General features: G+C 42.9%; 1 pseudogene; it reads left to right on the forward strand.

Annotated features, from left to right (window-relative positions):
* Window positions 1–4,762: 4,762 nt before the first annotated feature.
* On the forward strand, window positions 4,763–4,882 carry LOC136650262 (5S ribosomal RNA; annotated as a pseudogene).
* The last annotated feature ends 20,752 nt before the right edge of the window (window positions 4,883–25,634 follow it).

Consider the following 25,634-nt stretch of genomic DNA (forward strand, 5'->3'; position numbering starts at 1 on the left):
ACAAGTGCTGAAGTCTTTATTATATGTTGGGAAAAAAAACAAAAAACACATACCTTTCACTCAATTCTGTAAATTCTTCACCTTGCACATCAAGGTCCTTCCAATCCTCTTGTGTTCCAATCCTCTTCGCTAGGGAAAGGAGCATTGTTAAGCTGCCAATGTAAAGTGATGACGGACATGATGCATGTTTGCATGTCATCCATTACACTGGGATCTCTGACAGCTGCAATGACAATCTGTGACGTGGAAGAACTTCTACTTACTCTGCGGTAGTGATGGCGATCTGCAGAGTGCTCAAGTTCTTTGTCCTCGATTGGCTGAAATTTAAAGGGACACAGACTTGACTTGGAGCAGAGAACACCAGTGTTGAGTCCAAGAGTGTCTGAGCGTGGCTTTCACATGTGTCCTTCGCTGTTTTAGCCAAGAAAGTAAGAGGCCTTACACATGTGGGGCACAGCATTCCTAACCCTGGGAGAATCTCTCCCTGAGTACAATGTTTGTCTCTTTAGACAAAGGCTGTTAGTGGGGGGGGGGGGGGAAATTGGCATTGGGGGTCATCAAGGCGTTTGCCTGTATAATCAGTAGCCATCAAATTTTAGCATCTGAACAAGACATATGTTATTTCCATATATCTGTGCTTTGCTGAAGCCTGTTGCCATTTTACCTTTGGGTCTCAGACTCCTTCCTATAACCAGAGATATAAAACTTATTTTTCTCCCAGCATGTTTTGGTTTTTGATTTTTTGAACCTTATTCTAAATGCAAAAGTCTCGAAGCACAGAATTGTTTGTTGTGTGTGGGAAGAACATGACACTTCAATTTTTGTTATTTTTGTTAGTATAACTTTTCATAGCTGAACTGCAAATAAAAGTATTATTTGCTTCATAGTAGCTGCAGTAGAAATAATCGTATGTAATGTTGCAATATATAGAATGTGACAATAGGTAGTGAGCAACTTGTAACCTAGGCAACGAAGTGGTTTTATTTTGTTTTTTTTTGGGGGGGGGTGTTATTTATTTATTGCAAGTAGATTGTGCTGTACACTAGATTGTGCTGGCCGATGGAAAAGAAGAGACAAAAATCCTGGCTTGATGCTATCATTATTATTATTATATATTTTTATTTATTTATTTATTTATTTATTTATTTGTTTGTTTGTTTGTTTGTTTGTTTGTTTGTATGTATGTATGTATGTATGTATGTATGTATGTATGTATGTATGTATTATTGAACATTGTATTTTGCAACAATATGAGCATCAAAGTAGTTTACATGGCAAAAAAAAGAGAGAGAGAAAGGGTTTCCTGTCCCAAAGGGACTCACAATCTTAAAAAAAAAAGAAAAAAGAAAAAAAAAGACAAGACTTTCTGGCTTGATGCAGTCCAGGTGCCTCAACCCTTTGGAGCTGATGCTGAGAAGCTTAGGATGGCCACTGACAGGTCACCTCTTGGGGTGGAAACACCCATCCTGGGGAATAGAATATTTGATGTCTCAACTAAGTTTATTGCCCACACTTAGGTGGGAAAAGTTCAATGCCTTGCCCACTGCAGGTCTCATTTCTGCAACTTGTGTTAAACTGGGTGGTGGCCCATTTTAACCCAAGTGTCTGTCTTGTTTATTGTGAGGTGCATGGGCAACTAAGGGTCTGCTCTTAAGTTTTTTGTTGTAGCTGCTAAGGAGAGGTGAGTCAAACATCAGAAAGAGAAAAACAGCCAGTAGATGTATGACCCTTCCAGCTTTCTCTGCCTGTGTACAGGGAAGTATTCAGAAGTCAAAGCTTGGCTTACATGTGGTTATTTTTCACATGATTGGCAAAATGTGTAGGTAAAATCTAAGATATGAACCTGCAGATTAGAGTACCAGCTGAGATTTCGTAAATGAAACTGAGGATTTGAAGAGTTCCAGTTTTCCATGTGGCAACTCGTAAAGAAGACAGATGAAGCTGTAAACTGCTGTAAAAAGTCCTGTGATCCTGTACAGAGACCTGAGAGAGCAGATTATGGAATTGCTGAAACTCCACAATCCTCTAAACCAAGCTCTATAGCCAGGGCCGGCATTAGGGAAATTTGACTGAGCCCAATCTTAAAGGGCAATAACAAAGGTGCTGAGGTCCAGCACTAATGCTGGATGTAGTAAAAGTGCCTTAAAGCAAGTTTATGGGACCCTTGGAGTAGGAAGAGCTGGCGCTGGGTTCAGTGCCAGGTGTAGGGTGCCATGTGGCCACCCAGAGCAAGGTAAGAGTACTGGGCAGCGGTGTGGGCTTTCAGGGCATGGGGAGGTGTTTCAGGGTGGGGGTAGAGTTGGGGAGGGTGGGGCGGGGGGAGGCAACGGCCCAGAAGGGTGATAGGACTAGCAGAGGCCTCCTCCACTGGATCCTATTGTCCGTGTTGGGCTGAAAAGCCCGACATGGAGGTTCTGAAGTCTGCACTTGCAAAATAACTGGTGCAGACTTGAGAAGCCCCATTCCAGACCTGGGGCTTTCCTCCAGGGAAGGGAAAAAAAGTCCCCTTCTCCCATGGAGACCTCTGACATCTTTCCAGCTCCTACAGGATACAGAAGTCGCCATTGTGGCTCTGCTGTTCCTCCGGCACCAGGGTGGATAGGATTGGGATGTAATTTGGCCAAACTGGGTTCTGTGCTTGGAGTGACCCCATACTAGAACAGCGAGCACAGCTTCTGTAGCTGAAGTTCTGGCATGGTATCTTCCATGCTAAGGCATTGTGAGGAAAGTGCGGTGAGTGCAGCATTGTCAGTGGATAACCCTTCTCCTGCCAGCTCCGGTCTGATTGGCTTGAAATTGCCCCCGCCCCTCCCTGGAAACAGTAACATCACTGTTACTGCGGGATGTCACTGCTCACTGCTGCCACTCATCCTGGTGAGTAGCGGGGCCTGTAGGAGGTGGGGGCCACCACAACAATGTTTTGCATGGGGCCCCACAGTTCCTAAGGGTGGTCTTTAGCCCTGGTGCAAAGCATTTCTCACAGTGTGTTCTCTATAAGAAGATCTATGTGCATTTATTTTCTGGAGGTCCCTGTACCTGAGTTTCTAGGTGCCCTCTCCTGCTCCACACCTCCACCCCAAGGTGAGGGGAAAAGAGTGGCGAGTGGTGATACCAACTCTGTTTTAAAGCGTTGTTTCAGCTTTCCAAGATTTACAGGCATCTCCTAGCAATTGTCTTCAATTTAACATTCTCAGTCATGAATTTTTCACATAGAATGACTATTCGGGGGGGGGGAGTGTTTCCAGCTTCCTGAGTGTTCATTTACCTTCGTAAATGAACCTTTTCCCAAGCCTTATATTTCTCTACATGACAAGACAACACTTCTAAACATATAGTCCAGCAGTGGCCAAACTGTGGCTTTGAGCTACATGCAGCTCTTTGACATATAATGTGCGGCTCTTGGAAATACGTTGAGTTCCTTTCTGCATCACGGTTAATATAAAAGGTAAGAATTTTTCAAGCTTTATGATTATTTAGCGAGTATAAATTGAGAGTCCACTGGATTAAAACATAAGTTTAATGTTCATGGTGTGTAAATATATTTAAGAATTTAAATTATATTTAAGAATAGTTAAGAATTTAAATTATTCTTAAATATTGTGGCTCTCAAATATCTCTTTTGAGGCTCTCAGTCATCTAAAGTTGATCATACATGGCTCTTATAGTAAGCAGGTTTGGCCACCCTTGATATAGACCTTCTCAATACTTGCATATTGTGAAAAAGTTCTGCTAAGAAATTCTTGCAATCAAAAGAACTTAAGATGCTATACATGCACATACTTCTTTTCCACAACACAACCTTCGGCTGTGGATTGGTAAGCTATCTGCTTCAGCCAGGACAAAAACTCAACTTGATACTGGAAAACCCTTTCATAGCTGATCAGCAGACAGGATCTTTGCTTTCCTTCAGACTTCATTATGTGTCTTTCATTACCTTCCGCCATGTGTTTCTGACTTCAATCAATAAGTTACTCAAAGCAGACAGTATTACTAAATGATATGTAAATGTTAGCGCTGCAGAACCTTAGGTCTGCAGCATGGCGAACAAGGCCTTGTTTTGTTCACTTAAACAAATCCAGGCTCATATCTATAGGGGGTTATGGTTTGGATCAGACTTAGCATTTAAGGGGGAACAAAATCCTTCCTGCCTAATTCCTAAAGAATGATTCCCTGTCACCTGAATTCTGGAATTGCTACAAACATGAAGTAGTAAATGATCCGGCAACCTTCAGAATTGCGATGTGCCATCATCAGTAGAAGCACCAGTCATGCAGCTTTATGTGGTTGTTGTTTTTAATTTTATTTTTAAAAATGGTATTTCCGTGTGGATGACACATCTAATGCTGATTTCACAGTTGACAAAAGGCAGAGTGTAGCTTTTTCTTTTTTTGTCATAAAATTGCACATAGTTTTAAAATATTATGCCTTGAAGTGTATTTGAAGTGCCTCTTTATCGACTTACACGATTTGCTCCAAGTTCATACCAGAAAGCAACTGTTTACTAAACAAGTAAGAGAAAAAGAAGTAGCGGTGAGGAAGGAATGGGAGCGGGTGGATTGAAGTGATATTAATACATAATCCTTCGCCCCTCTTAACGCATAATCTCAATCATAATCTTTGGCAAAAGAAAAAAATAACATGTTAAGCAGCCCAGTCTTATGCCGGACCTACAGCAATGGATCTTGTGATCTGCTGCCATTAGTCCAGTTACAACAGCACAAAAGGTGCTGCTGTCAGGACCTCCGGGGCCACTGCTGCAAATGGCCAGAGCAACTGTTACCCTGCACATGCCCAATCTTGTCTGATCTTGGAAGCTAAGCAGGATCAGGCCTGGTTAGTACTTGGATGGGAGACCACCTGGGAATACCGGGTGCTGTAGGCTTATACCATAGTCTTTCGAGACTGAAGGTTGCCAACCACCACCAAACACCTGCCAACAGGCCACCCAGGCTGCACCAAAGCAGGTTAGGTAACAGCAGGGACAGATTCAGAGCAAGATCAGGGAAGGGAGTGGGAAGGGCAAGGGACTATTTGGGGGCAGGAGGGGTTGCTCACAGCAGCTGCAGTGTTTGCCAGATCCTATTCCCCTTTCCTGGCCCAGTCCTGCCCCCTGATTCTCCTACATAAGAACATAAGAAGAGCCCCGCTGGATCAAAAAAACTGGCATAGGCTGGAGAAGACACACTGATGGGCAGGCGTTACCTACAGAGGGCTATGTATAAAATAATTTTACTTACCTTGCCCAGGTTGTCTGGTTACCCTCCATGTCAGCATGCAGTGCGCACTCTGTCAGCAGCTTTGCAGGATAGGGATTTGCCGGTATAGAATTGGGCCATTATTTTACTTTTTATAATCACACAAGTCATCAAATAAAGTTTAGGTCTCTTGTTTTTATTTCTCTTTGTTTGCAGATATATTTAATGATAAATGTAGAACTTGGGAATATGGTATTTTGCAGCACTGAGAGGAACTTAATGTTGTTCTTAAATAAAAACCTGGTAAAGTGGACTGTAGTCAATAAGCATTTATGTGCTTATAAATGTGTTGGGCTTTAAGGTGCCACAAGAATCTTTGTTGTTTTTCCTTAAACAAACTAATTCAAAAGGAGGTGAGAAGCCAGTTTGTTCAAAGGTGCTATTATTTTGGAAGGAATGAAGCTGAATTGATTTCTCAGCACTGCAGAAAACAACCTTAAGTGTAAGTTAGAAAACCATCTTCCAATATCATATCTTTCTTAAAAGAGGAAACAAAGATCACCTCTCTCTTCATTCTGTCTGTGAAGGTCTCACCTCACCAGCCCACAGCCATAGGCTAATAGCCTGGAACAGAGCTCATACTCAGAAATGTCAAACATAATGAAAAAGGGAAAAATCAGAAGAGGGAAAGTTGACCGTAGGTGCTCCTCTGGGGCCTAGTCTTTCATGCTCTACAGGTCTAGGTACAGCAGACACACCTCAGCTTGGAGAGCCAATGTGCTACCAGATGCAACTGAGGCGTCATCCATAAAAAAGCAAAGCAAAACAAAAGCACTCCTGAGAAACAGCAGAGTGTCAGTGCTTTTTGCTAACCTGAGACAGTGGCGTCACTAAGGTTCGCGTCGCCCAGTGCAGGATGCCAGCACATCACCCCCTCATGCAGTGGGCGGGGCAACACCCCAGGTGGTGGGCGTGGTGATGTACCATCACTCCACCCCCACTGGTTTTGGGGCTGTACCTTTTGATAGAACAAAGAGAGAACACATTCTGCATGAAATTACGCACTGATTGATATATAACATGCTGGTATTATCCCTCCAAACTGTGATTTTAGTGATTTTGGTCACTAGTGGTGCCACCTCCCCCCAGGGTGTCAACTTACTAACATCTTATTGCAGCAGTTCTCAAACTTTTAGCACTGGGACCCACTTTTTAGAATGACAATCTGTCCAAGTCCCACCAGAAGTGATGTCATGGTGGAAGTGACATCATCAGGCAAATTAAATAAGTCTAAATAATTAAAGTAAAGCAAATAATTCAATAAGCAGAAGCCAGCCCTGGTCCACCAAGTGAATTTTCTCTGTAGCCTGCCTGCAATAACACCCCCCCCCCTCCAAAATCAGTAAGGTTTGCAGCCCTACCCAGTGCCCAGTTCAATTTAACCAGATCACTGTCAGCATCCACCTGGCTTCGCAAGTCTCAAAAAGGTTCACCTTATCAGCTGAAGCCTCTGTTTTGATCCTTTCTAGGGGGGGGGGGAGGTTGCCTTCTGGAGCACTTGTTTAGCTGCAGGTGCATAGGATCAGAACCATTCTGATAGCCTTGCACACTCCTTCACCTGATCTTCCACACCAGCCAAAGCATGTTTGCTTACTCATGAGTAAATGCGACCATGAGTCTTAGTTTTGCTTTCCATAGGGCTCAGTATATTCGTCTGCTTGGAGGGAAGGACTTCCTTCTCAGGTGTTTTTGGGGCTGCATTCATTGGATCAGGACCATTCTGGTGTCATTGGATTCCTCTCAGCCTGCCCTTTCCTATGGACTAAGGCACATTCACCTACACACGAGTAAACACACTATACGGCTCAGTTTCACTTTCCATAGGGATCCATGCATGTTTTGTTCTCCGGTTTTTTTGGCCATAATGCTTGACAGAAAGGAGATATTTCTCTCGGGTTTTTTGCATTGCATTCTGCTCGACATTCCGCATCCAACGTTATATAATATGATGGGGTTACTCCTAACCACCATGATTTTAGCACATCACCCCCCAGTGCGGTTCACCCCGCTGTGTGTGTCACCTGGTGCAGTCCACACCCCCTGCACCATAGCAACGCCACTGGCCTGAGAGAACAGTTTTATTACTGCAACTCAGCAGGATAGCTTTCTTCTCCCTTTCCCTTAACAGCCTCAAAATATTGAAAGATGAGGGCCAGCCATTATCAAATTTTCAGTAGCAGGGAATAGAACCCATGTGCCCTGTCTCATTTTAACAACACCAGTAATCGTTATAGTAATGATAATCATAGGAAAAAGTACAACACATCCCTAGGAATAGGATAGGAAATGTGATCGGAGTGATGGAGAAAGGGCACAGTTAGAAAGTAAACAAGGATGAATAGTGCCATAGCCAGCGGGGGGGGGGGGTGATTCGCCCCAGGTACCACCCTTGGGGGGGTGTAACACCACAAATGCCCCAACATCACTAATATTGTGAAAGTTAGGAGTAACCCCATCATGCTATATACCATTGGATGTGGAATTTCTGGCGGAATGCAATGCTCAAATCTGAATCGAAATATCCCGTTTCCATCAAATGTTATAGCCAAAAAACGGGAAACAAAAAATGCATGGGACCCTATGGAAAATGAAACAGCCATATTGTGCGTTTACTCGTGAGTAGGTGAACTTGCCATAGTTCATTGGAAAGAGCAGGCTGAGAGGAATCCAATGACACCAGAATGGTTCCTATCGAATGAAAACAACCCAAAAAAAAACCCAAGAAGGAAGTTCCTCCCTCCAAGCAGAAAATGTATTGAGCCCTATGGAAAGTGAAAGTAAGCCACATGGTCACGTTTACTCGTGAATAAGCAAATGTTCCTTGACTCCTGGTCAAGTCAGGCAATGCAAGGCTAGCTGCATGGTGCCCATCTAATGAAAGTGGAGCTCAACAAATGCTCCAGAAGGCAGCCCCCCCCCCAAATAAACCAGAGGCTTGAGCTGCTAAGGTGGGCACTGGGCAGGGTTGAAAATCTCACTGACTTATTTGTGTGTGGGGGGGGGCTGTTATTGGAGGCAGCAACCTTCCCCCCCAAAAAAATAAAACAGAGGATTAAGCTGGTAAGGTAGGCACTGGGGAGGGCTGAAAATCTTACTGATTTATCTGTGAGGGGGGATATTATTGCAGGCAGGCTACAGAGAAAATTCACTTGGTGAAACAGGGCTGGCTTCCCCTTATTTATCTGTTTTTCTTTAATTTAATTATTTATAATTATTTTATTTTGCTTGATGATGTCACTTTCAGCCATGACATCACTTCCGGTGGTTCCTGGACAGATTGTCATTCTAAAAAGTGGGTCCCAGTGTTAAAAGTTTGAGAACCACTGCCTTAACTCAAAACAGGCCAACGAGACATTGGGGGGGGGGAGGTGACACCCTAGTGACCAAAATTCTGGAAATCATGGCTTTTAGGAATAAAACCATCATGTTATATACCATTTGATGCAGAATTTCATCCATTGCTTGTAGGAAAATATTCGCTGCATTTATTTTTCTGGCCATTATTATTATTCATTCATGTCATGACTATTACTGTCTCTGTCTCACCTACCTCACAGGGTTGTTGTGAGGACAAAATAAGGGGAGGAACCATGTACACCACCCTGAGCTGCTTAGAGGAAGGGTGGTATAAAAAGTGAATTAATTAATTAAACAATATAATTAATAATTATTAATAATTAATGTAAAATGACCTAGCTACGCCTCTGCTGGGGAGGCAGCAAAAACCGATAAACAAAGTTGTGTAATCATTGACGTTTATTTTTAACCCACGTTTTTTGATTCCTCAAAATGCTCTGAGGCAAAGGGTTTGTCTCCTCCAGCATTCATCAGAGATGCACTCCAGGCACAGAACCCAAATCACGAATAGAGTCGCAAGTCAACAAACTTGCCACTGAATTCAACTCACAAGTCACAATGTGCAGCCATTGTGACTGCTCATGAGAAATTTTGGGTCTTTTGAGTTGAGTCATGAGTCATTTTGAGAAATAAGTTAAGTTGCAAGTCAAGGGCTTCCCAGAGCAAAAATTCATACCCCCCCAAAAAACCCAAAAAACCCATAAGCTTTCCTCCTCCTTCCCTCAGTACCCCCAGATCCCACCTCCTGGGTGCTACCATCCTTCAGAATACCTGCTTCCAGATCACCCACAAGGTCTTAGGTCTAAGACCCACAAGGTCTTAGGTGCAAAGTGGAACAGGCAAAAAAAAAGGCAGAACACACACATACACTAGAGAAAGTCAGGACTCAAATCATTTTGAGTCCTGACTCCTTTTTAGATTCACTGGCCCCAAGTCAAGTTGGGGTGCATGACATCCATGACTCGAATCAACTCGAGTTTGCCAAAAACAGCAGTTTTTTGCTACTTGAGTCAACACGAATAGAGTACCCATCCCTGGCATTCACCTTTCTTTGACTCTGCATGGCAGCAAAACCAAATACTAAGGTGCTTGCTGAATTATGTCCCAAACAAAATTCTGGAAGGATTTGGAGGTAATGGAGGAGAACAAAAGGAGATTTCTACAGAGTCACTAGTGCTGGGAATGGACTTCTCATGTAAAAAGAAGCAGTTGGGTGAGGGGTGCTGAACCCTTCTTCTCTGCTTGTCTCTCCATCACTCCCAAGCACTTTTCTCCCAGCCTGGTGGAGAAAAATATTCCCTCATGTCCATCCAGCAACCTGTTGGAGATGCACTGCATGCTAGCAGTTGCTTTAGAAGTACTTTTTATGGCACAGAACATCTGTTACCCACTGATTGCTGTCACTACTAAAAAAGAAAATGGATATGAATTTTTTTTAAAACTCCATAGCAACCCCAAGGTGGTTATTACACAGGCTCATGTCCCGACTATTCATTAGCGATCCTATTAGGCGGGAATATATCCTTACTTTTTAAAAAGGAGGTTTTTTCTCTCTATCCCCCCCACCCCGTTATTTGATTTCTTTTTTGAAGAGAAGCAGAGTAGAAAATCAAAATAATTGGGTGGGCTCAACTGGGTGAGCCACTAGAAATAGCATTCAAAGAGCGGAGGTGGGATCATTCTCAGCTGTGAGCCAGTTTTGTGGGTTTTTTGTTGCTGTTGTTGTTGTTGCAGCTGCGTCTCCCTTCTTCACATCACTGAATGTAGAGCCAGTGAGCCGAAAACATGGGAGGAACAAAAAATCACAGTGACTCGGAACAGTGGATGTGTGTGTGCGAGAGTGAGACAGCAGGGTAAAGAATTGCTTTGCTTTGCTGTATCCTTATTTGATGAGATCTTAGATATGTAAGGACATTTTGACCTACTGATGGAGCTGATATTTTTATAAGACTCTATGATTATACTTGTGTAGGGGTGGTTAACAGTTGCCATGTATCTCTGCCACTGGATCCTATCCCCCCTCCTAGGTCCAATCTGCAGACCCAGGACTGCACATGCCTGCGCCAGCAATTTTGTAGCCCCAAAGCAGCTTCCAGGGCTTTTCCTGGGGAGAGGGGACAAAAGTCCTACCGCAGGGACACCTCCAGCAGTCTCGCTGCCCACACTGGATACAGCGGCGACATTTCAGTGCTGCTGCATTGTGGTGTGGGCAGATTGGATAGGATCGGGCTATTATGCATACCTCCCAGATTAAAAAAACAAAAAGTAAAATCTGGCTTCTGTAATTATTGGGCATTCTAACTGAAGGGAACATGGCTACTCTGGGGAAAACAGCTTGGTGCATTGCAACCATAAAGGTTGGTGTTCCAAGACTTCTTTGATCTTTATAACATATGAAAATAAAATTACGCCTCCTGTAATACTCTAATTTTCCCATTTTCTCATCATCAGTGGCATAGATTTCCATTATTTGAGCAATTTGGCCCCCATTATTTTTGGATCTCATTATATTTATGTTCCTTTAAGCAGACAGCCTCGTGTAAAATGATAGAGTCTTCCAGGAAAGTATATTTTATTTCAAATCTAATAATTAAATCACTAGGGTCAATGAGCCCTAGTCAATTTCAGGTCATTATTATGCGCTTCTGGGATACTTCATGGAGACAGCTGGAAGTGTAATCAGTATCATTTATCAGTAACCCAGTTAGTGGCAGCTTCATTTCCCTTTCTTGTGCTCTTTGTGTTCTTGTGTGTGTCCTTGTCCTGGAGGGAAAAAAAAGGACAAAAGAAAATACTCTTGGTCAAGTCTTGATAAATCAATAACTTAATGCAGTTAGTTACACTTATTTAATGCAGTTAATACTACAAGCTTGTAAGAGTTTCCTTGTATTTACTTCTTTATTCCCACATCAGCTGTTAAAGAACATTCTCATTTTCCACATCAAAGCCACAGGAGCCATTTCATAGCGCAAACCCAGCAGAGTGAGCACCAAAAGACGGGAGCGAATAAGCATCCAAATGAAGCTTGTTTAGCTTTGCCCATAGGATTTACATTTACATTTACCCTATTGAACGTCCTCACATAATATAACTGCTTGCCCCAGCATTGCTGAAAGAGAGCTTGTTCTGTTCCTCGCCTCTTGAAATTGTGTGTTCCAAGCAACGTCCCTTAAATTAAGTGGCATTCAGCGTGTATTGGAATAATCAGGAGAACTGCAAACTTCAAGGAACAAAGCAACTTTAGGCGATAAAACAACTTGAGCAGGACCTAAGCAAAATGCCAGAAGTGAATGCTTCCAAAACAGGTGTGCAGAAAAGGATATATTGACAGCTTATTGCCAATGCATTCAAACCAGAGTACTCAGTTTGGAGAGGCAATGGAGTCAGAGTGTTGAACTGAGATTAGGAAAGTCTCATATGCCAGAATGGTACAGCGGTTCTGGCGTTGGACCTGGAAGATTCGGGTTCAAATCCCCACTCAGCCATGGAGCTTCCTGGGTCACCTTAGCAAGATGGCCCAACCTAACCTACCCCACAAGGTTTTTGTGAGCAGTCATGTCACTAGAGTTTGCATCACCTGGTGCAGGAAAGCCTGTGCATCATCCCCATGATGGACCTCCTCCCATCATGGTTGGGGCAACACCCCAGGCAGTAGATGTGGTGATGCACCATCACAACGCACCCACTGGTTTTTTTTGGCTGTAAGTTTTGATAGAATAGAGATATTTCAGAGCGGTTTGTTTCAGTGCATTCTGCATGGAGTTACCCATTGAGTAATATGTAATGCCAAGATTTTAAAAATTTTGGCCAGTAGTATTGTCAGTCAGTAGTGCGCCCCCTGTGCGCATCATCTGGTGCGCTGCATCCCCTAGCAATGCCATGGGTTGTGAGGACAAAAGAAGGGAAGGAACTGTGTACACCACCCTGAGCTCCTTGGAGGAAAGGTGGTATAAAATGTGAAAAAATAAATAAATATGTTCTAGGCTTATTATATAGTACTCGTATATCAGGGCCTTTCCAGGTGTCCTTTTTCATAGCATGATATTAGTGCAAAAAACTGCAGTCATATGACAATGCTTTCTATGTGGTTCAACTGGGACATACATTGTGGGATGGGCCAGCTTTTCCAGGAGGCCCAGTGAAGTGTCAGGCCGCTGTAAGTGCCATCCCACTGGCCTGCCTGCTTGACCACTTGCCACCCCTGCCTTCTCGCGTCCCTGCCCACGGCATGCCTTTCTCACACTCTCTCCTCCCAGCACTCTCAATGTAGGAACTTCCCCCATCAGTGCCACTGCACTGGCTTGCACCCGCTCTCCTTCTGAAAGAGGAAGTGGAGGAGAGGAGAGTGGTTGGACGATGCTCTACCTAGAATGGCTGCAATGGCACTTGCATTGAGGGCATCCTGGAACAGGAGAAAGAAAGAATGAATGGAAGAATTAAAGAAAGAGTGACATAAAGAGGAAAATATCCTGGCAGTGTTGGATGGGGGCTGGAGAGGCAAAGAAGGAAGACAGAGATGTGGTGAGGCAGGTTGTCTTTTGCTACCTTGTCTTAGGTGCCCCCAAGACTTTGGCCCACCCCAATTTTGAGAAGGGAAGGAACTGCTTTCAATCAGCCGTATACTGCTATATACTGCTGGTGATTTTACCTTTATTTTATGTCTTTGGCTTTAACACCATCATTTTCCAAATGTAACTGAAACCTTGTAAGCATAAACAGCACTTGAAAACACTGAGGAGCCCGTGAATGGGGTTGTACTGTGGAACTCGCCAGTTGGTCTAGCCTTTGGTAAAACATTTCTCTTACCCCCCCACCCCTTCAATAAAAAGGAATCAGTTTCTTTGCCTCTCTGTCCTTTTTAAATGTGGCACAGCACGATCTCAGCTGCGGCACTACTCATTTGGTGAAATAACAGCCTGCCTCACCAAATATATATTTAAAACGCTTATCGTTCCATGGCCATTTTGACATCCTGCTCTCGGCATGGAGCAAGTGTTATTAAATAACGAATACAACTTTCTTGCATTAAAAACCCTTCTCTGCTGTCTAAATAGGGCCAGAGGCATAAAGGCTTGGACTCCCCAGTGACCACTGCATTTGTTACCGGGGCTTGCCGTGATGTTATCCGTCTCCTCCTCGCATTCCATAGATGTTGTTCTAACCTGCATACCAAGGTTCCTTTTCAAAGTTAACAACCGCAATTTTTTTTTTTTAACATCATAGTAGCATTTTTGTTTTTGCTTTGCCACTTTGATATTAGCAGGAGTCTATTCAAAGAAATACTCTTTAGCCTTCATTAGGGGAGTATGATACTCGCCAGCTCTGGGCAGGCAGCCAGGGGGAATCAATTGGTTAAATATTCAATGCATAAAGTGTAGCCATCTCTGTTGCATTCGCAAATGCTGGAGGAGGCGGTTGAGAGAAATGGGGTCTACATTCTCCTGATTTCCCAAAGATGTGAATAAGCTGCCTTTTGGTTTTGTACTGTTATTATTACACTGTATTTTCACTGAGATGTTATGGAGCATTGTGGTCTCTTTCCAAAGTAAGCCTGCAAAGTCTGCCTTTTGGATTGATGCACTAGTTAATCACCTGAAGGCGCTACAGAAAAGACCGCAAGGCAGTCTGTGCAGAGAGAGGGGATGTGGAAATACTTATAGTACACTTCAGAACACTGTATTTATTTACTGAAGCTCTTATGAGCTGATCCTATCCACATGGTACACTACGGTACTGCATGGATCTCCGTTGTGGCAGTTGCTACACCAGTCTGCTCAACAATCCCACCAAGGAATGTCATTTCCTACACACTAATTGGGACTAATTCCCATGTACCTCAATGGGACTTGCTTCTGAGTAATCATAACCAAGGGAATCCATTACAGAAGTGGCAATGTTCCCCAGGACAAGTGAACAAGAGTTCACATAACCTGAGGAGCACTTTCCAACTGCCACCCTAGGATGCACCATGTGCTCCATTAGTGCACCTGTATCAATTGGGGGGGGGGGAAACTTAGGTAGGATTGGGCTAACCATAAACCATGGAGACATGAGATGTGTGTCAGCAGCAACCACACTATTAAGGTAAGCTGCAGTCTGGCCATTCTGTAAGAAGCTAGCTTTTAACACTTCAATCTAACAAAGTAGTATCTGGCAGTGGTGGACTTGGGTGCGGTGGGGGGGCACCAGCCCTGAGCTCCGTGTTTGCTGCACACTGGGATAGATAAGGTTAGAGGAAAAATAGGGAATGTTAAAGTATTAACCAGTAGGTTTAAAGAATATGATAATTTTTGTATTGATTATTAATTTTGTTTGGATTAATGTTTGTTGTAATCGATGGCCACCACCCTCGTGTGTAACCTATGTAGTCCTAGCCCTAAATCTATCCAATTTTCCTTACCTGTATCTGTAATAAATAAATAAAGCATAAAAAAAAAAAAAAGGATACAATCTAATATTTTGATGACACAGTGGTCCAGAATGGAGAGATTTTTCAGTACTGAAGAATCCCATGTAGAATTATTGTGGAGCGCTGAAGTTTATAATTGGTTGTTTGGTAATATAATTGTAAAAATGGAAATTAACATGATAGAGTAATTCTTACATGTTGGATCACAGGGTTTTCCAGTCAACTGTAACAGACAAAAGTCCAAATTTTAAAACACCCAGAAACTCCAGATTCATGATGTACAATGACACAATCAACAAAAGGCACTAATTCTACTTTTATTGTGTTTAGTTTTTAACTTGAATGATGAAGGGAAAAATTATCTGAACATGTATTTTCTCCATGACAGGGGTGTCCAAAGTTTTTGACAGGAGGGCCACATCATCTCTCTGACACAGTGTTGGGGGGCGGGGGGGGGGGGAAAGAATTAATTTACATTTAAAATTTGAATAAATTTACATAAGTTTACAGAAATGAATATATTAAAGACGAACTTATATGAATGAATGACGGTCTTGCAATAGCTCAAGGCCTATAAAAGGCCTTGCACAAAGCCAGGCCGGACTTTCCTTTGCTGCCGCTACTGCATCACAGATGTGAAACAGCAAGAAGTGGAGGGAGCCCTCATCCCACAGCTCACGTGAGAGGTCAAATAGTCACCCTCACGCTGTGAGCAGTTGCATCGGGCCAGTGTGGGCTCCAACAAATCTCTGGAGGGCCAGAGGCTCATTGGAGACTGGGGGCTTCCTGAGGGCCACATTGAGATGCCTTGAGGGCCGCATGTGGCCCCAGGGCCGGGGTTTAGGCACCCCTGCTCTAAAGCAATATGTTCGGTTTCATCGGGGAAACCAGAAGCCACAAATGTGCCATAAAACACACTGTGACAATGCAGAAGTTGGTGGTGCTGGTAGGAAGGCCTGCTCAGTTCCGCTGGTGCCAGATTCAGACAAAGCACACGCCGGAGCAGGTAAGAGCTGCTCTGAGCAGTGTGAGATGGGGGAAGTGTAGGGAGAGAATGTAACAGGGTAGAGAGACAGTGGTGATGGGGTCCCCCTCAGGCCCAGGAGGGGGACAAGATTGGCGGCAGCAGTGTGCACCATATCCTATGGTGTGCAGTGTGCACCCTTCCCTTCTCTTTGGCCTTTGGGGTGACTATTGGTGACTATTGGTGGGGGAGGGGTTTGTATTGTATACCTTGAGTTGGCAGAATTAGCACAGTTAACATTCTCCCAATCCCTAGACAGAGGGAGTGTTGCCCCCACCTGCCAAGGATATTCAGAAGTGGCCAGGGAAATTGTTAATGAAAATATTTATGGTTTATTCCTCCAAGGGCAGAATTTTTAAAAACATGTAATTATGTTACCCCAAAGGATAATAACTTTATCCTGGTCATGGGATCAGGGCTGTAGGAAAAGGCCTGCCCATGTTAGCCTCTTTATTGCCCTCATCATCATCCCCTGATAGCTCTTCCTCCTCCCAAGTGGTGTTGGAAAAACCATGTGTCTGGTTAAGACTTCAAATGCTGAAGAGATAATGAGGATTTGGAAATGGGGCAGCTTCACCCATCAGTGGAAGTGTTTGTTTCCGGAGAGTAAGGGCCCAAGTAGTGCTGGTGCTGGAGCCCAGTGCCAAGCAAAGCATGCTTATGGCTCCGGGGCATTAGGGAGTGCCAGCACCAGGAGGATGCCAGCCAGGGGTAAGTAGCATCACCGGGCAGTGGTGCAGCTTTTGGGGGCGGGAAAAGGTGTTCCAGGGCAGGGGGGGGATGGCAGTGGAGGCCTCCTCCACCAGATTCTATCCTCCATTTCAGGCTGGAAAGCCCAACATGGAGCTTCTCTGTGCAAAATAGCCATACTACGCCCACAGACTGTGCCCTTATAGTCCAAAGGGAGACACACATATCCTTTGTGACTGTTTCTGAACACATCACTACTAGGCTAAGGTTACACTTATGATATACAGAACTCAAGTGTGGCCTGTACACAGCTTACAAGAATGCTTTTTTTTTTTTTTTTTAATTCAATGCTATGTGCTCTCAATATGGGTCTGAACCATAGGGTTAGGCTGCCAAGTGCACTTATGTGCTTATGTGCCATTGATTTCCAGGGAACTCAAGTAACTGTGGCTTTCTCTGCATTATATCCATTGGCTACAATCCAATACATAGTTCACATGAAAATAATTCTGCACTGAACCATAGCTATTAGCTTTTATTTTAGCAAATCCTATTTTCCTGTATTAGCTTCACAGTGCAACCTCTTAACTTGCCTAGAAGGGGTAATTGCCACCTTTATCCTGGTCACCAGCAACGAGGCATGATACTGCTGTTAGACAAATGACTCCCTTTATTTAGTGCTATGTAGGATTAATGCAGCCCTTTCCAGGTCTCTCTATAAAGCTCTTGGATAAAAGAAATAGTGTCCACACTGGTATTACTATATCTGTGGTTTCTGCTATGATCCATTTAACTGGGCAGACAGTTCTGTCTTTTCAGTTTTCTGTACATGGCTGATATTTCTGTACATGGCTGGTATTCATACAAAACCTGGAGAGGCAGGATAGTTTTGTGCTTTTGGAGTTGGACTTACATCTGGAAGATCCAGGTTCAAATCACTGCTCAGCCATGAAGCTTCCTGACTGTCCTTGAGCCAGTCACTGTCTCTCAGCCACACCTCACAGGGTTATTGTGAAGACAAAGGAGGAAAGGAACCATGTACACCTCCTAAACTCCTTAGAGGAAGGGTGGTATAAAATGTGAAAAATAAATATTCATGATTACACTGTAGGCCATGAGGATGCAACCATAGAGAATGTCTCCCCCCCCCCCCCCCCGGCTAGTGTTCTGAATTCCATTCACAGATGACTGTGCCTCATTTAGGTCGTCCAATATAAATGCAATATTTGAATTGCTTTCAACATAATAATGCCCCAAAGCTAAATTTAATAGAGAAAAACAGTCCTATGTGCAAGTCAGTGCAAACAGCTAGAAAATGTCTCTTGCTTGGCAAAATGACCATAGGTTGCTAGATCAACGTTTCCCCCATAGCACTGGGTCAGTAGCAATCTGATGGGTGTCAATTTAACATCTGTCTTGGAAGAAACTGACGAGACAGCATTCATTCTTTTATAAGTGACACAGCGTCTATGAGAAATGATGAGCCACATATCAATGAATTTAATGGCTAGGGATTAAAGTTCTTTGAACGGAATATAAAACTGAGTCAGAACACTTTGCAAATCAATGAAGAAAAGCTTCATTAGCCTGCACTTTGCATTGTCCTTTGCACCTGCATACAGCAAACCACTAAAACTTGAAGAGGAATTCAGGATAGATCTAAGAATCAAGGAAGCAAGTAGAGAAGCAACATTTGCAAGAGACAAATGAATTCTTATAGTGTTCCTGAGCCAGGAAATATGTGCTGCTTAGAGCTATTATGTAAGAATGGCAGAAAGGCTGATATTGCTGGGGTGCTATACTAGAAGTGAATGAATGAATGAATAAACCTTTATTAGGCATAGACAAAAAAATCATAAAAGCAAACATAATCAGTCCTAATCCCGTTTATCAAAAACAGAGTTAAGATACTAAATTACTAATAATACATTTACAGTTCAACATAAAATATCAATATTTTTGACAAATTACATTAAGAAGGCTTAGAAATCGCTAAAAGTAAAAATTTAGAAACTCCCTCTAGCACATCTGGTGAGCAGTCATTTAGGAGACACTTCAGTTTTGCCTCATCCGAAAGCCCATTCATTTTGCCGAGAAGTGGAGTCATGTAAGTGTGGCGGGATCTAGTGTGCCGAGGACAATAAAAAAGAATGTGTATGATTGATTCAACAATTCCCAAATTACAAGGGCAGAGGCGTTCTTTATAAGGTATTTGCCTATATCTGCCATCTGTGACCTTGAATGGAAACACATTGAATCTTGCCAAGGAGATTGCATGACGTTCAGAAGGGTTGATCAGAGTACTCAGATAAGGAGCCATTTGCCCAAACTTAAGCGGGATAGAGAAATTAAGAGGGGAGCAAATTCTAGAAGCAAGTTCAAGGAGGTTTTGTGCCTCAATGTCTCGCATTCTTTGCTTTACCCTTTGATAAACTCCAGGGAATGGATAGAAACTTAAAAAATCCAATGAGAAACCAATTGATTCAATTTTCGATTCAATTTGGCTATACCATTTAGAAGAACCAGACTTGGATAACATTCTGGATAGGAGATGGCCTGGTTTCACATTATAATGTAACGGGAGCCAATAGTGTATGGTTAAAAGCCATGCTCTTGATACTAAGAGCGATTGTCCTGTCTCCAAACATAATGCAGAGTATGGTACTGATTTAGGTAAACCCAAGATAGCCCTCAAAAATTTAGCTTGGATACTCTCAAGGGTGTGATTTATAGCGCTAATCCAGATAGGGCACCCGTACAGAAGCTGTACCGATACCTTGGCATTAAATACCTTGAGAGCAGTTGGTATATAACGATTGCCCTGACTAAAAAAGAATTGATTGGTGCTCTGCAAAGTGACACGGGCCAAGTTTGTAACCAATTTTTGATGAGTACCCCAGCAAAGATTGTAGTGGAAGTGAATTCCAAGATATTTAAAACTTTTGACCTGTTCTAGTTTCTCCCCTCCAATAGACCAAGTGCCTGCGCTCCATGATTTTGAAAAGACAATAACTTTGGTTTTCTGAGAGTTCAGTTTGAGTTTGTTACATTTCAAATAGTCAGAAGTTCTATTTAAAAGTCGCTTAAGTCCAATAGGTGTACAGGAAACTAGCACTGCATCATCCGCATAGAGCAATGCTGGAATATGCATTGAACCTAGTTTAGGAATATGTCCATCTATCTGAAGCAAAAAGGGGGTAAAATCATATAGAAAAAGATTAAAAAGAGTGGGTGCTAAAATGCACCCCTGTTTCACTCCCCTTTTGACCTGAATTTTGGGGGTCAATTTCCCCGAAGATGTAAATTTAATTTGGCAGGTGGTGCCTGTATAAAGTTTCTGAATACGAGTTAGAAGACTAGGGTCTATATTAAGTTTAACTAGTTTGTCCATAACAGCAATCTATTAACAGAGTCAAAGGCTCCTTTAAGATCCAGAAAAGCAACATATAATTTTTGATTTTTTAGCCTTGTGTACTTGTCAATCAAATGAGCTAAAACAGCACAGTGATCAATTGGTGAAGATCCTTTTCGAAATCCTATCTGATCCCACCCTGGAAGGCCCAGATCTTCCATCCAGGATAGCAGCCTGTTTAAAAGATGTTTTGCATAAAGTCTCCCCCCCCCCCACTGATAAAAGGCTTAAAGGTCTAAAATTGGAGGGATCACAATGGTCGCCTTTTTTGTAAATAGGCACTATAGTTGCATTTGTCCATTCAGCTGGTATTATACCTGTTTGGTCCACCACTGTAAATAATGATAGAATAGGGGCCCACCATGCTAAAAGTGTGTGTGTGAGGGGGAGAGAGATCTGCAGCAAACAGCACTTTGGGGATCTAAAAATGAAACAGATCTTGAAAGGGATGATTGGGGGGGGGGGGAACGACATGCCTATGTGGCCTTACAAGTGCACATGGCCTGGCTGTTGTAGCTCAGTAGAAGAGCACATGCTTTGTACCCAAGTTCAGTTCCAGGTATCTCCATGCATACACAGACATGTCATAATGTGGGCAGACTTCTCTCCAAGCTGTGGTCTACAGAGATCTAGAGAGCGGGGGAGGGGGGTAGAGAGAAAGAGAGCATGCCAAGAAATTGTCTGGAGAATGAAGCAGGGCAAGGCTGATCAGAGAAAGGGGGCTTGATGAGGTCAGAAAAGAGTGGAAGCTTGTACTGGCAGCAGAGGAGGGATTGATTTAGAAGGGGGAAAAAGAGGCAGGACATGTAGGAGAGAGTTCCATAGAGGGGGTTGAAGGAAACAGAGAGGCAGCAGTGGACAAAAAGTGGGGACAACCACAACAGGAGGACAGAGAGTGGGAGGAAGAAATGAAGTCAGAGGTGGGAGATGAAAGAAAACCCAGGCAAGAGAAGGTGACAAGGGTTGAGAGGAGGCTGTTCAAGGAGAGGAGGGAGAGGCAAGGACCAAGGATAGAAGTGGACCAAAGATATATAGCAGAGGGTGGAAGCTAGTATGTAGCCAAGAGTGAAAGACTACTTGGGGGTAAAGGTGGGGAGAAGGGTTATCAGGCTCAATGAAATGCAATGTAAAGCCCAGGAGGAAAGGGCTGGAAGGAGAAAAGTCTGGGAACAGACTGACATAGTAATAAACAACTACTGACACAAGCCTTTGAAAAGGTGATTATTGAGGCCAGCTGCCTACAGGTGCAGGAGATGTCACATCTGAACCTCTGCAGTACTGACCTACCCCCTTGAGCTGAGCCTGTGGGGGCAGGATCTGTGACAGACTAGCCAGAGCTTCTTTAGAAAGCAAAATTGGCCTCAATCAGAGAGCAAGGACAAGCTCATTCAACCTGACAAAATGAGTTTCCCAGAAGCTCATGTGTCTCCCTCCAGTTCCCTTCTATTGTAGGTAATTCAGAAAGAGATTGTGGTCTATGATGTTAGGGTCACATAGAAGTCCTGAAGAATAAGAATCCTTCCACTCTCCCTTTTCCAACCCTCAATGAAGATTGTCAATCAAGGCAATGAACGTCATTTCAGTCCTTGTGCCAGTCTGCTGTGGGGACAGAGTATTCATCTCAGCCAAGGATTCCTGAAGCAGTGTTACCATGCTCTGCTCAATTACCTTGCCCCAAATGGAAACTGAGCTATATTCCTCAAGTCAGTGTTTAAGGGAAACTTTGTCCAGTGTGGTTGGATCACAGCTTCCTTTAAATAGCTAAGAAGCAGCCCTTTCTCCAGTGACTTATTCACCACGGCTGTTAACTATAAATTCAACTTAGGCTGAGTTGTTTTAACAAGCCACAGTGGCTTCTTAAAACTGCTCAGCCTAACTTGATTATTTTTGGGGTAACAGCTGTAGTAAAAAAGTCCCTGGAGGAAGAGACGCTTCCTAGATTTGCATTAACGGAGCAAGCAGTAGGTTTCAAGTTTCCAAGAACATTGTCCTCATCTGTGGGCAACAGCAGTCGAAACTTGTCTACTCAAACCCAGTAAGCTGATGTTTTGAAACCCCTTTTTGACCTATACAAACTCTACCCATGTCAGAGGATTGCAAGTTATTTTAACCACAAGTTTGGCAAATAGAGACGACAGCGGGTTCTTCTGCTTCTCAACAGGTGGGTATTCCAAGCATTGCATAATTCAAAACAGTTTCCCTGAGTGACACTGAGCAGACACAATGGTGGTGGAGATAAATGGCTTCATTACTAACATCATCACCACAGCATAGGTTTTAAATTCTCTCTAAGCTATTTTTGTCAGATTCTGCCTGCTTCCTTCCCCACCTTGCAAGCTGTCTTGTTTGCAATTTCATATCCCAGAGCTTCAATGTGAAGCAAGGACACATAGGATGAGTTATTTATTCAATGACTCCACCAGGCTGTGACAGGAAGGCTGGCATCAGAGACAAACTGCATCCATTCATTCCATTAGACCAGGGATGGGCAAACTTTCAACTTTAGGGCTCCTGGACCTTTAACAATTGTGTAGAAGAGAATTTCAGCAGGTGCAGCATGTCATCTCACAGATTCTCTCTACACAATTATCTCTTCCACACAGTTGTTAAAGGTCCAGGAGCGCTAAAGTTGAAAGTTTGCCCACTCCTGCTCTAGACCATTGGTTCTCAAACTTTTTAGAATGAGAATCTGTCAGGACCCAGCAGAAGTGATGTCATGATTGGAAGTGACATCATCAAGCCAGAAAATTTTTAACAGTCCTGCAAACCTACCCACCCAGGAGTAAGTTCCATTTACTATCGTTATTGAAAGCTTATACATAGTAGCCTGTTAAAAGAACACATCTGTAACATTTCCCCAAATGCAGTCACATACTATGGTAGCATCAAGTCTAATATATTAAAAATAAATATTAAAATGAACGGTGACCCACCTGAAATTGGCTTGCAACCCACCTAGTGGGTTCCGACCTACAGTTTGAGAAAAATTGCTCTAGACTTCTTAGGTCCATTGTGACATAGTGGTGGCTGTATCAGGCTAGGAGTAGGAGATCTAGGTTCCATTTTCCAGGCAGTCATGAAGCTCACTGACTGAACTTGGGCCAGTCATCAAGTTTAACCTACTTCCCATAGATAGAGCTGTTGAGTGCAGGAACCAGTATGTTGCTCTGAGTAATGGCCTTGAGCACCAGGCTTTTAACCTGGGCAAAGGTGGTATAGAAACCTTCTACACAAAGAAACCTGAAGAATGGGTGGGCTATAAATTAAGGAATTTCCACCCTTTCCAGTCTGAAGCTCTTTATTCTATTTATTTCTGAGTTCCTATATGTTAAAAAAAAACAACAATAGTGGCAACATCATAATTTCTGTACTGTTACACAATTCCCTCAAGGTTTCTATGAAGAACTGTAAAAATAATAATAAATCTAGGATCTAAGGCCAATCAGGGAACCTCTACAGTCAGAGATGCTCTAACCCGTCACTGTCCATTCCGCCACACTTCCTGTTCTGCTGCATCCTCTTCCTTTTCCAATTCAGGGAGTGAGTGGGGCAGAGGTTGCTATGACAGAGGTTGCCACATCACCAGTTAAGGGAGGGTCAGCATTGATCACTGCCACTGCAGGCATCAGGAGGTCTTCGGCTGGCCCTGTATGCTCAAACAAATTTTCAGAAAAAATCCCACCCTTTAAAAAAAATTTTTAATTCAGATGTATCTGTTTAGTGAGGGCTTGTAGCATCATCACTTTCTGGTTTAAATATGAATCACCCTGGATCAAATAGTTGCTATAATAATAACATAGATGCAGCTGTGTAAGGCTAAAGGGCACCATCGGAAAGTGATAATGCAATGCAGCTGTATCAGTGGATATAGTGCTTCAGCGATACCCTTGACAAGATTTCCTTTTTAAAAAATTATTTGTATAGAAGTTTGAGGGTAGCATTCTCATCATTGTCCAAATCTGCAGCTGCACAAGGTGCAAATATGAGACAGATGTGAAATCAGCTGGACCACTTTGACGCTCAGAGGGAGTCATAAGCTTAAAGCTCAAGCTATAGATTAACAAACACCTTACTCCACAAGCAGTCCCCCGATGGCAGCAAAATTTCTCTTAAGGAAATGCTCTAGCACACTCTGAGCTGAAAAGACAAGATTCCAAATCTTTAGGCAAACAGGATTGTTCACATAGCTGAGAAACATGAAATACATCTCTGGGTGCTGCTAGTTGGTACAAGTAAAAAGTTTAACGCGCAGAAAAAATTTAAAAGTTTAATGCGCAGTCACCATGATACTTGGCATGCCAACTTGTGCTATGCCGCTATCAGAAATACTGCTATCATTTTGTAATGCAAAGGTGATGTGAGTTTCATCACTGCTTTTGGAAAAATCATCAGGCAACAGTAGACACTGAAAATCTGGCAAATCCTTTCTCCGGAGCAAAAAAGTCACACATCAGGCAGGAATAATACCACTTTGTTAGCACTTATCTGACTCCTTTAAGAACTGCTGTGGAAAAAATGATAAAGCAGAGGGCTGCCAACAGTTTTAAGAATACAGGTGAGACCTTGGTATCCACTGATTTGATATCCACTGATTTGATTCACCATTGATACCGAGATCCACCTTTAAATGCTTTGTAACAAGGGGGAGTAAAGCACCAACACCTGACTTCTATCTTTGCCCTGTTAAATAATTATAATTTCATTCCATTAAATTCCATTATTTACCTCACCTAATGGCTGAATGTGGTATAGTGTCTGTACCAACGCATTTTGGAGTGACAATAGAAAAGCAAGAAACCTGGAAGTGGGTCTTTAAAGCTATTTTTTCACTGATTTGATATCCACTGATTTTTTTTATCCACTAGGCTCCGGAACGGAACCCCCATGGATAACGAGGCACAACCTGTATTCAGTTGTTAATACAGGTTACTTTAAGGAACACCTGTCTTCATATGAACTTGTCAGAGCCCCAAAATTGAGTTTCAAAGCCAGGCCCACATCTAGGAGAATTCCATCTGGCAGACCTCAGAGAACAGGGACTTTTTGGTGGTGGTGCTACAACTTTGGAATGTAACCTCCACTGAAATCCAACTGGCTCCAACCTTGTCCATTTTTAAATGGAGGTTTTTCCAAAAGAAAAACTTCTTTTTCTTCCATAAGGCCTTTGAAAGTGGTTTTATCAGCTAGATCATGTCTTAGTTTGATCTGTTTCTACTTTAGGTATTTAGATTTATTTTTTGCATTGTTTCATTCTTTGCACTTATAAATGTTTTATTTTTATATTGTTAGTAACCTTAGCTGCAGTTTATGGGAAAGGCAGAAAAGAAATCCTTGAATGAAAGGACAAATAAATGAATTAGAACATAACATAAGAACAGCCCCACTGGATCAGGCCATAGGCCCATCTAGTCCAGCTTCCTGTATCTCACAGCGGCCCACCAAATGCCCCAGGGAGCACACCAGATAACAAGAGACCTCATCCTGGTG

The sequence above is a fragment of the Tiliqua scincoides genome, chromosome 4 (genome assembly GCF_035046505.1).
Source record: "Tiliqua scincoides isolate rTilSci1 chromosome 4, rTilSci1.hap2, whole genome shotgun sequence".
Classification (NCBI taxonomy): domain Eukaryota; kingdom Metazoa; phylum Chordata; class Lepidosauria; order Squamata; family Scincidae; genus Tiliqua; species Tiliqua scincoides.